This window comes from Mercurialis annua, linkage group LG8 (genome assembly GCF_937616625.2).
Source record: "Mercurialis annua linkage group LG8, ddMerAnnu1.2, whole genome shotgun sequence".
Classification (NCBI taxonomy): Eukaryota; Viridiplantae; Streptophyta; class Magnoliopsida; order Malpighiales; family Euphorbiaceae; genus Mercurialis; species Mercurialis annua.
In genome coordinates this window covers 21,559,630-21,569,921 of record NC_065577.1, presented here as the reverse complement: position 1 = coordinate 21,569,921, position 10,292 = coordinate 21,559,630, and positions in this window count along the sequence as shown.

Here is a 10,292-nt window from a genome sequence, read left to right as displayed (position 1 = left end):
CTTAGGTAATCGGAACGACACGTTAAAGAGGCTTGAGACGCGACATACTAATCAAGCGACAGTTTCACGCACACATGTAATATAACCTAACCATGCATAGGTAATCGGAACGACACAAAGAGACTTGAGACGCGACATACTAATCTAGCGTCACTTTTCACGGACACTACCTAACCATACTTAGATAATCGGAACGACGCGTTAAAGAGACTTGAGACGCGACACACTAATCTAGCGTCACTTTTCACGCAGACTTTGCGTAATATAACCTAACAATGCTTGGGTAATCGAAACGACGCGTTAAAGAGACTTCAGATGTGACATACTAATCTAGCGTCACTTTTCACGCACACTTTGTGTAATACTCCCTCCGTCTCAATAGAGTTGTCCACTTTGAGAAATTTTTTTGTCCCAAAACTCTTTTCCACTTTCAAAAAGTAACTAACTTTTACCCTTAATTTTCTATATTACACTTATTTAAAATCCACTAATGAGTAAATTGAAAGTAAATCTTAAGTGGACCCTATATTAAATAGCGGCAGGAAAATATTACAAACTCCATAAATAATAATTACTTTTCTTAAACTGTGTGATAAAGGCAAAGTGGACAACTCTATTGGGACGGAGGGAGTATAACCTAACCATGCTTAGGTATTCGGAACACGCGTTAAAGAGACTTAAGACGTGACATACTAATCTAGCGTCACTTGTCACGCACACTTCGCGTAATATAACCTAACCATGCTTAGGTAATCGGAACGACACGTTAAAGAGACTTGAGACACGACATACTAATCTAGCTTCAATTTTCACGCACACTCTGCGTAATCTAACCTAACCATGCTTAGATAATCATAACGACGCGTTAGAGACACTTGTGACGCGACATAAGCATGGTAACCGAAACTACACGTCAAAGAGACTTGAAAAACGCCATTTACGCACTCTTTGCGTAGTATAACCTAACCATGCTTAGGTAATCAGAACGACGAGTTAAAGAGACTTGAGACGCGGCATACTAATCTAGCCGTCACTTTTCACGCACACTTTGCGTAATACAACCTAACCATGATTAGGTAATCGGAACGACGCCTTAAAGAGACTTGAGACGCGACATACTAATCTAGCGTCACTTTTCACGCACACTTTGCGAAAAATAAACTCCCCATGTTTAGGTAATCGGAACGACATGTTAAAGAGACTTGCGACGCGACATACTAATCTATTGTCACTTTTCACGCACACTATGTGTAATATAACCTAACCATGGTTTGGAAATTGAAAAATTGTGTTAGAGAGACTTGTAACGTGACATAAGAATGGTTAGGTTTACGCAAAGTGTGAAAGAAAAGTAACGCTAGATTAGTATGTCACTTCTCAAGTCTCTTTAGCGCGTCGTTCTGATTACCAAAGCATGTTTATGTTATACTACACAAGGTATCCGTGAAAAGTGACGCTAGATTAGTATGTCGTGTCTCAAGGCTCTTTATTGCGTTGTTCTCATTTACCTAAGCATGCTTAGGTGATATTATGCAAAGTTGGCGTGAAAAGTGACGTTAGATTAATATGGCGCGTCTCAAGTCGCTGTAACGCGTTGTTTCGATAACCATGCTTATGTCGCGTCAAAAGTCTCTCTAACATGTCGTTCCGATTACCAAAGCATGGTTTGGTTATATTATGCAAAAGTGTGTGTAAAGAATGACAATAGATTAGTATGTCGCGTCTCAAATCCATTTAATGCATCGTTCTAATTACTTAAGAATGGTTAGGTTATGTTACGCAAAGTGTGTGTGAAAAATCACAATAGATTAGTTAGTCGCGTCTTAAGTGACGCTCGATTAATATGTCGCGTATGATTAGTATGTCGCGTCTCAAGTCTCTTTAACGCGTCGTTTCGATTACCAAAGCATGGTTGGGTTATAGTACACAAAGAGTGCGTGAAAAGGATCAATAGATTAGTATGTCGCGTGTCAAGCCTCTTTCATGCGTCATTCTGATTACCTAAGCATGGTTAGGTTATATTATGCAAAGTGTGCGTGAAAAGTGATGCTATATTGGTATGTCCAGTCTTAAGTTTCTTTAACTGCGTCGTTTCGATTACCTAAGCATGGTTAGGTTATATTACTCAAAGTGTGCGTAAAAAGTGACGCTAGATTAATATATTTCGTCTCAAATCTCTTTAACGCGTCGTTTTGATTACCATGCTTATCTCGCAGCACAAGTCTCTTTAACGCGTCGTTCCGATTACCAAAGCATGGTTAGGTTATATTCCGCAAAGTGTGCATGAAAGTGACGTTAGATTAGTATGTCGCGCGTCTCAAGACTCTCTAACGCGACGTTCCGATTTCTTAAGCAGGGATTACTTATATTACGCAAAGTGTGCGTGAAAACTGACGCTAGATTAGTATGTCGCCTCTCAAGTCTCTCTAACGCGTCGTTCCAATTTCCTAAGCATGGTTAGGTTATATTACGTAAAGTGTGCATAAAAAGTGACGACGCATCGTTTCGATTACCATGCTTATATCGCGTCACAATTCTATCTAACGCGTCATTCTGATTACCTAAGCATGGTTAGGTTGTATTACGCAAAGTGTGCATGAAAAACGACAATAGATTAGAATGTCGCGTCTTAAGTCTATCTAACGCGTTGTTCCGATTACTTAAGCATGGTTAGGTTTTATTAGGCAAAGTGTGCATGCAAAGTGATGCTAGATTTGTATGTCGCGTCTCAGGTGTCTTTAACGCGTCGTTTCGATTACATAAGCATGGTTAGGTTATATTACGCGAGGTGAGTGTGAAAAGTGACGCTAGACTATGTCGCGTCTTAAGGCTCTTTAACGCGTAGTCCCGATTACCTAAGCATGGTTTCGTAAAATTTTGCAAAGTTTGCGTGAAATGTGACGCTAGATTAGTATCGCATCTCAAGTCTCTTTAACGCGTCGTTTCGATTACCATGTCGCGTCTCAAGTCTCTTTAACGTGTTGTTCCGATTACCTAAGCATGGTTAGGGTATTTTAAGCAAAGTATGCGTGAAAAGTGACGATAAATTAGTAGGTCACGTCTCAAGTCTTTTTAACGCGTGCTCCGATTACCTGAGCATAGTTAGGCTATGTTACGCAAAGTGTGCGTGTAATGTGACGCTAGATTAGTATATCGTGTCTCAAGTCTCTTGAACGCGTCGTTAATATTACCTAAGCATGGTTAGGTTATATTACGCAAAGTGAGCGTGAAAAGTGACGCTAGATTAGTATGTCGCGTCACAAGTCTCTCTAATGCGTCGTCCCGACCACCTAAGCATGGTTAGGTTATACTAAGTAAAGTGTGCGTGATAAGTGACACTAGATTAGTATGTCGCGTCTCAATTCTCTTTAATGTGTCGTTCCTATTATCAAAGCATGGATAGGGTATATTACGCAAAGTGTGAAAAGCGACAATTGAAGTATGTCGCGTTTCAAGTCTATTTAACGCGTCGTTACGATTACCATGCTTATGTCGCGTCACAAGTCTCTCTAACGCGTCGTTCCGATTACCTAAATATGGTTTGCTTATATAACGCAAACTGGGCGTGAAAAGTGACAATAGATGGACGTCGCGTCTCAAGCTCTTTTACGCGTCGTTCCGATTACCTAAGCATGGTTTGGATATTTTACGCAAAGTGTACGTGAAAAGTGACGCTAAATTAGTATGTCGTATCTCAAGTCTCTTTAACGCGTGTTCCGATTACCTAAACATAGTTATGTTATATTACGCAAAGTGTTCGTGAAAAGTGACGCTAGACTAGTATGTCTCGTCCCAAGTCTCTTTAATGCGTCGTTCCGATTACCTAAGCATGGTTAGGTTATATACGCAAAGTGTGCGTAAAAAGTGACGCTAGATTAGTATGTCGCATCTTAAGTCTGTTTACGCGTCATTCCTATTACCTAAGCATGGTTAGGTTATATTACGCAAAGTCTGCGTGAAAAGTGACGTTAGATTAGTATAACTCGTCTCAAGTCTCTTGAACGCATCGTTCCGATTACCTAAGCATGGTTAGATTATATTGCGCAAAGTGTGCGAGAAAAGTGACGCTAGAGTAGTATGTCGCATCTCAAGTCTCTTTAACGCATCGTTACGATTACCTAAGCATGGTTAGGTTTTATTACCCAAAGTGTGCATAAAAAGTGACTCTAGATTAACATGTCGCGTCTCAAGTCACTTTAACATGTCGTTCTGATTACCTAACCATGGTAAACTTATATTATTGCGCCTCTCAAGTCTCTTAATGTGTCGTTTGGATTTTCATGCTTATGTCGCGTCATAGGTCTCTCTAATTCGTCGTTTCGATTACCTAAGAATGGTTAGGTTATATTACGCAAAGTGTGCGTGAAAAGTGATGCTAGATTTGTATGTCGAGTCACACGTCTCTTTAACGCGTCGTTTTGATTACCTAAGCATAATTAGGTTAAATTGCGCAAAATTTACGTGAGAAGTGATGGAAGATTAGTATGTCACGTCACAAGTCTCTCTAACGAGTCGTTCAAATTACCTAATCATGGTTAGGTTATATTACGCAAAGTGTGCGTGAAAAGTGACGCTAGATTAGTGTCGCGTCTCAAGTCTCTTTAATGCGTCGTTCCGATTACCAAAGCATGGTTAGGTTATATTGCACAAATTGTGCGTGAAAAGTGACAATAGATTAGTATGTCGTATCTCAAGTCTCTTTAACGCGTAGTTTCGATTACTATACTACGCTTATGTCGCATCACAAGTCTCCTTTACAGGTCGTTCCGATTACCAAAGCATGGCTAGGTTATATTTACCAAAGTGTGTTTGAAAAGTGACAATAGACGCGTCGTTTCAATTATCATGCTTATGTCGCGTCACAAGTCTCTCTAAATCGTCGTTCTGATTACCAAAGCATGGTTAGGTTATATTACGCAAAGTGTGCATGAAAAGTGATGCTAGATTTGTTTGTCGAGTCACAAGCCTACCCGTCGTTCCGATTACCTGAGCATGGTTAGGTTATACTACGCAAAATGTGTGTTAAAAGTGACGCTAGATCAGTATGTCGCGTCTCAAGTCTCTTTAGTGCGTCGTTCCGATTCCCTAAGCATGGTTAGGTTATATTACGCATAAAGTGCATGAATAGTAACGGTGGATTAGTATGTCGCGTCTCAAGTCTCTTTAACGAGTCGTTTCGATTATTATGCTTATGTCGCGTAACAAGCGTTTCAAACACGTCATTCTGATTACCGAAGCATGGTTAGGTTATATTATGCAAAGTGTGCGTGAAAAGTCACAATTGATTAGTATGTCGCGTCTCAAGTCTCTTTAACGCGCTGTCCCGATTACCTAAGCATGGTTAAGGTATTTTACACAAAGTGTGCGTGAAAAGTAACGCTAAATTAGTATGTCGTGTCTCAAGTCTCTTAAACGCGTGTTCTGATTGCCTAAGCATGGTTAGGTTATATTACAAAAAGTGTGCGTGAAAAGTGACGCTAGATTACTATGTCGCGTCTCAAGCCTCTTTAACGCGTAGTTCCGATTACCTAAGCATGGTTAGGCTATATTACACATAGGGGTGTGCAAAAACCGACCGAAACCGAATTTCCGAACCGAACCGAACCGAATTTCGTTATTCGGTTCGGTTTTTTGGTTTTTCGGTTCAGTTCGGTTTTCAAAAATAAAAATTTCGGATTTTTCGGTTCGGTTCAGTTTGAGTGAAAAACCGACCGAAATAACCGAATTTCCGAACTTTCAAAACAACGTTGATTTTAGTGATTTGATTATACCTGGGCTTTGGAGAAGTGGATCTGACATAATTTAAACTAACCCACTAACCCACTAACCCTAATATCTCATTTCATACTTTCTCATTTTCTATTTACTTCACATTGTCGCCGCCTACCTCTAAACCTAACCATATTCATCAATTTTTCCTTTCCCTCTCTAATTCATATAGCTACTAATAATTATAGTATTCATTTTCTATTTCCCCTTCGCCTACCTCTAAACCTAACCATATTCATCAATTTTTCCTTTCCCTCTCTAATTCATATAGCTACTACTAATTATAGTATTCATTTTCTATTTCCCCTTCTTGTTCATTTAGTCATAATTCTTTTCTTTTTAATTTTCTCTTAATTTCGTTAGTTCCTAACATAAATAATAACATCAAAATTTGATTCTAACATCATAAAGGTACGATTTTTATTTAAATTTTTTTATTTGGATTCTTAATAGCAAATCTCTCTCATTTTTATGAATTAAATTCAGATTAATATTCATATATTTTAGACTATTTTTTAAACCCAACCTATGTTATTTATATTTCATATTGCAGTTTTGAATTTTGTCATGTTATCAAGGTTAGCCGTAAATCCCTCTTTTGTTTCACATGAATTATTAGGGTTATTTTATGTTTTTAGAATTTTAATTTTAGGGTTATTTGTTGTTGCTGAAATTTAAATTTTTAGGGTTGATAATTTTAAATGACTAAACTGTGAGTATAAATTGTAAACGACTGAACTATGATAATTTTAGGGTTCTTTTATGTTGAAATTTTTCTATTCTTGTAATGGCAGTTGTGTTTTTGGAATTGCATTTGTACTTTTGAAGATGCAAATGTGAGTAGTTGCTGAACTATCTTGCTGTTCTGAAGATGCAGAGTTGAGATTTGATTCTGAAATTTAAATTTCTGAATTTGTATTATGGATTGATAATTTTTTATTTTTAGTGATTTATGTATTTGAAGCCTTCCAGATTTATGAATTATTATTTCTAAATATTTATGTTATTGTTTAGTTTGTTTTGCAAAAAGAAGTAGGTTCTATTAGTTAAAATCGAATCTAATACAGCAATATGCTAAAACTGAATTTTTTTAACCGAACCGAACCGATATTTTCGGTTCGGTTCGGTTTTTCATAAATTTTGGTTCGGTTCGGTTTTTGTATAAAAAAATTCGGTTATATTCGGTTTTGGCATATTTCAAACCGAACCGAACCGAACCGACCGATGCACAGCCCTAATTACACAAAGTGTGCGTGAAAAGTGATGCTAGATTAGTATGTAGTGTCTCAAGTCTCTTTAACGTGTCGTTCCGATTAACTAAGCACGGTTAGGTTATATTACGCAAAGTTTGCATGAAAAGTGATGCTAGAATAGTATGTAGTGTCTCAAGTCTCTTTAACGCGTTGTTCCGATTTCCTAAGCATGGTTAGCTTATAATACGCTAAGTTTGCATAAAAAGTGACAATGGTAGGTTAGTATGTCGTGTCTCAAGTCTCTTTAACGGGTCGTTCCGATTACCTAAGCATGGTTAGGTTATTTTACGCAATGCGTGCGTGAAAAGAGACGCTAGATTAGTATGTCGTGTCTCAAGTCTCTTTAACGTGTGTTCCGATTAGTATGTTGCATCACAAGTCTCTTTAACGCGTCGTTCCAATTACCTAAGCATGGTTAAGTTATATTACAGAAAGTGTGCGTGATAAGGTGACGCTAGATTAGTATGTCGCGTCTCAAGTCTCTTTAATGCATCTTTCCGATTACCAAAGCATGGTTAGGTTACATTACGCTAGGTTAGTAAGTCGTGTTTCAAGTCGCTTTAACGTGTCGTTTCAAGTACCATGCTTATGTTGCATCCAAGTCTCTCTATCGCGTCGTTCCAATTGTTAGGTTATGTTACGCAGTGTGCGCGAAAAGTGACAATAGATTAAGTATGTCGCATCTCAAGTCTCTTTAACGCTTCGTTCTAATTACCTATTGTTAGGTTATTTTACGTAAAGTGTGCGTGAAAAATAACGCTAGATTAGTATGTCGTGTCTCAAGTCTCTTTAATGCGTCGTTATGATTACCTATAGTTAGGTTATTTTACGAAAACTGTGCGTGAAAAGTGACGATGGATTAGTATGTCGCGTCTCAAGTCTCTTTGACGTGTGTTCCGATTACCTAAGCATGGTTATGTTATTTTACGCAAGATGTGCGTGAAAAGTGACCCTAGATTAGTATGTCGCGTCGTTCCGATTGCCTAAGCATGGTTAGGTTATATTAAGCAAAGTGTGTGTGAAAAGTGACGCTAGATTAGTCTCAGGTATCTTTAACGCATTGTTCCGATTACCTATGCATGGTTAGGTTATATTACGAAAACTGTACGTGAAAAGTGACGCTAGACTTGTATGTCGTGTCACAAGTCTCACTAGCGCGCCGTTCCGATTACCTAAGCATGATTAGGTTATATTACGCAAAGTGTGTGTGAAAAGTGACACTAGATTAAGCATGTCTCACAAGTCTGTCTAACGCGTCGTTCCGACTACCTAAGCATGGTTAGTTATATTACGCAAAGTGTGCGTGAAAAGTTACGCTAGATTAGTATGTCGCGTCACAAGTCTCTCTAACGCGTCCTTCCGATTACCTAAGCATGGTTTGGTTATATTATGCAAAAGTGTGCGTAAAGAATGACAATAGATTAGTATGTCGCGTCTCAAATCCATTTAACGCGTCGTTCTAATTACTTAAGAATGGTTAGGTTATATTACGCAAAGTGTGCGTGAAAAATCACAATAGATTAGTTAGTCGCGTCTTAAGTCTATCTAACACGTCGTTCCGATTACATAAGCATGGTAAGGTTATATTATGCAAAGTGACGCTCGATTAGTATGTCGCGTCTCAAGTCTCTTTAACGCGTCGTTTTGATTACCAAAGCATGATTAGGTTATAGTACACAAAGAGTGCGTGAAAAGGATCAATAGATTAGTTGTCGCGTGCCAAGTCTCTTTCAAACGTCATTCCGATTACCTAAGCATGGTTAGGTTTTATTATGCAAAGTGTGCGTGAAAAGTGATGCTATATTGGTATGTCCAGTCTTAAGTTTCTTTAACTGCGTCGTTTCGATTACCTAAGCATGGTTAGGTTATATTACGCAAAGTATGCGTAAAAAGTGACGCTAGATTAATATGTTTCGTCTCAAATCTCTTTAACGCGTCGTTTTGATTACCATGCTTATCTCGCAGCACAAGTCTCTTTAACGCGTCGTTCCGATTACCAAAGCATGGTTAGGTTATATTACGCAAAGTGTGCGTGAAAGTGACGCTAGATTAGTATGTCGCGCGTCTCAAGACTCTCGAACGCGACGTTTCGATTTCCTAAGCAGGGATTACTTATATTACGCAAAGTGTGCGTGAAAACTGACGCTAGATTAGTATGTCGCCTCTCAAGTCTCTCTAACGCGTCGTTCCAATTTCCTAAGCATGGTTAGGTTATATTACGTAAAGTGTGCGTAAAAAGTGACGCTAGATTAATATGGCTCATCTGAAGTCTCATTAACACATCGTTTCGATTACCATCGCGTCACAATTCTATCTAACACGTCGTTCTGATTGCCTAAGCATGGTTAGGTTGTATTACGCAAAGTGTGCATGAAAAATGACAATTGATTAAAATGTCGCGTCTTAAGCTATCTAACGCGTTGTTCCGATTACTTAAGCATGGTTAGGTTTTATTAGGCAAAGTGTGCATGAAAAGTGATGCTAGAGTAGTATGGCGCGTCTCAGGTGTCTTTAACGCGTCGTTCCGATTACATAAGCATGGTTAGGTTATATTACGCGAGGTGTGCGTGAAAAGTGACGCTAGACTATGTCGCGTCTTAAGGCTCTTTAACGCGTAGTCCTGATTACATAAGCATGGTTTGGTTAAATTTTGCAAAGTTTGCGTGAAATGTGACGCTAGATTAGTATGTCGCATCTCAAGTCTCTTTAACGCGCCGTTTCGATTACCATGCCGCGTCACAAGTCTCTCTAACGCGTCGTTCCGATTACCTAAGCAAGGTAAGGTTATAGTACGCAAAGTGTGCATGATAAGTAATAATAGATTAGTATGTCGCGTCTCAAGTCTCATTAACGCATCGTTCCCATTACCTAAGCATGGTTAGGTTATATTATGCAAAGTGTGAGTAAAAAGTGACGCTAGATTATATGTCGCGTCTCAAGTCTCTTTAACGTGTCGGTCCGATTACCTAAGCATGGTTAGGTTATATTACGCAAAGTGTGTGTAATTAATGATGCTAGATTAGTATGGTGCGTTTCAAGTCTCTTTAACGTGTCGTGTTGATTACCATGCTTATGTCGCGTCAAAAGTCTCTCACGCGTCGTTCCTATTACCTAAGCATGGTTAGGTTATATTACGCAAAGTGCGCGAAAAGTGACGCTAGATTAGTATGTCGCATCACAAGTCTCTCTAACGCGTCGTTCCTGCAACCTAATCATGGTTAGGTTACGCAAAGTGTGCGTGAAAAGTGACGCTAGAATAGTATGTCGCGT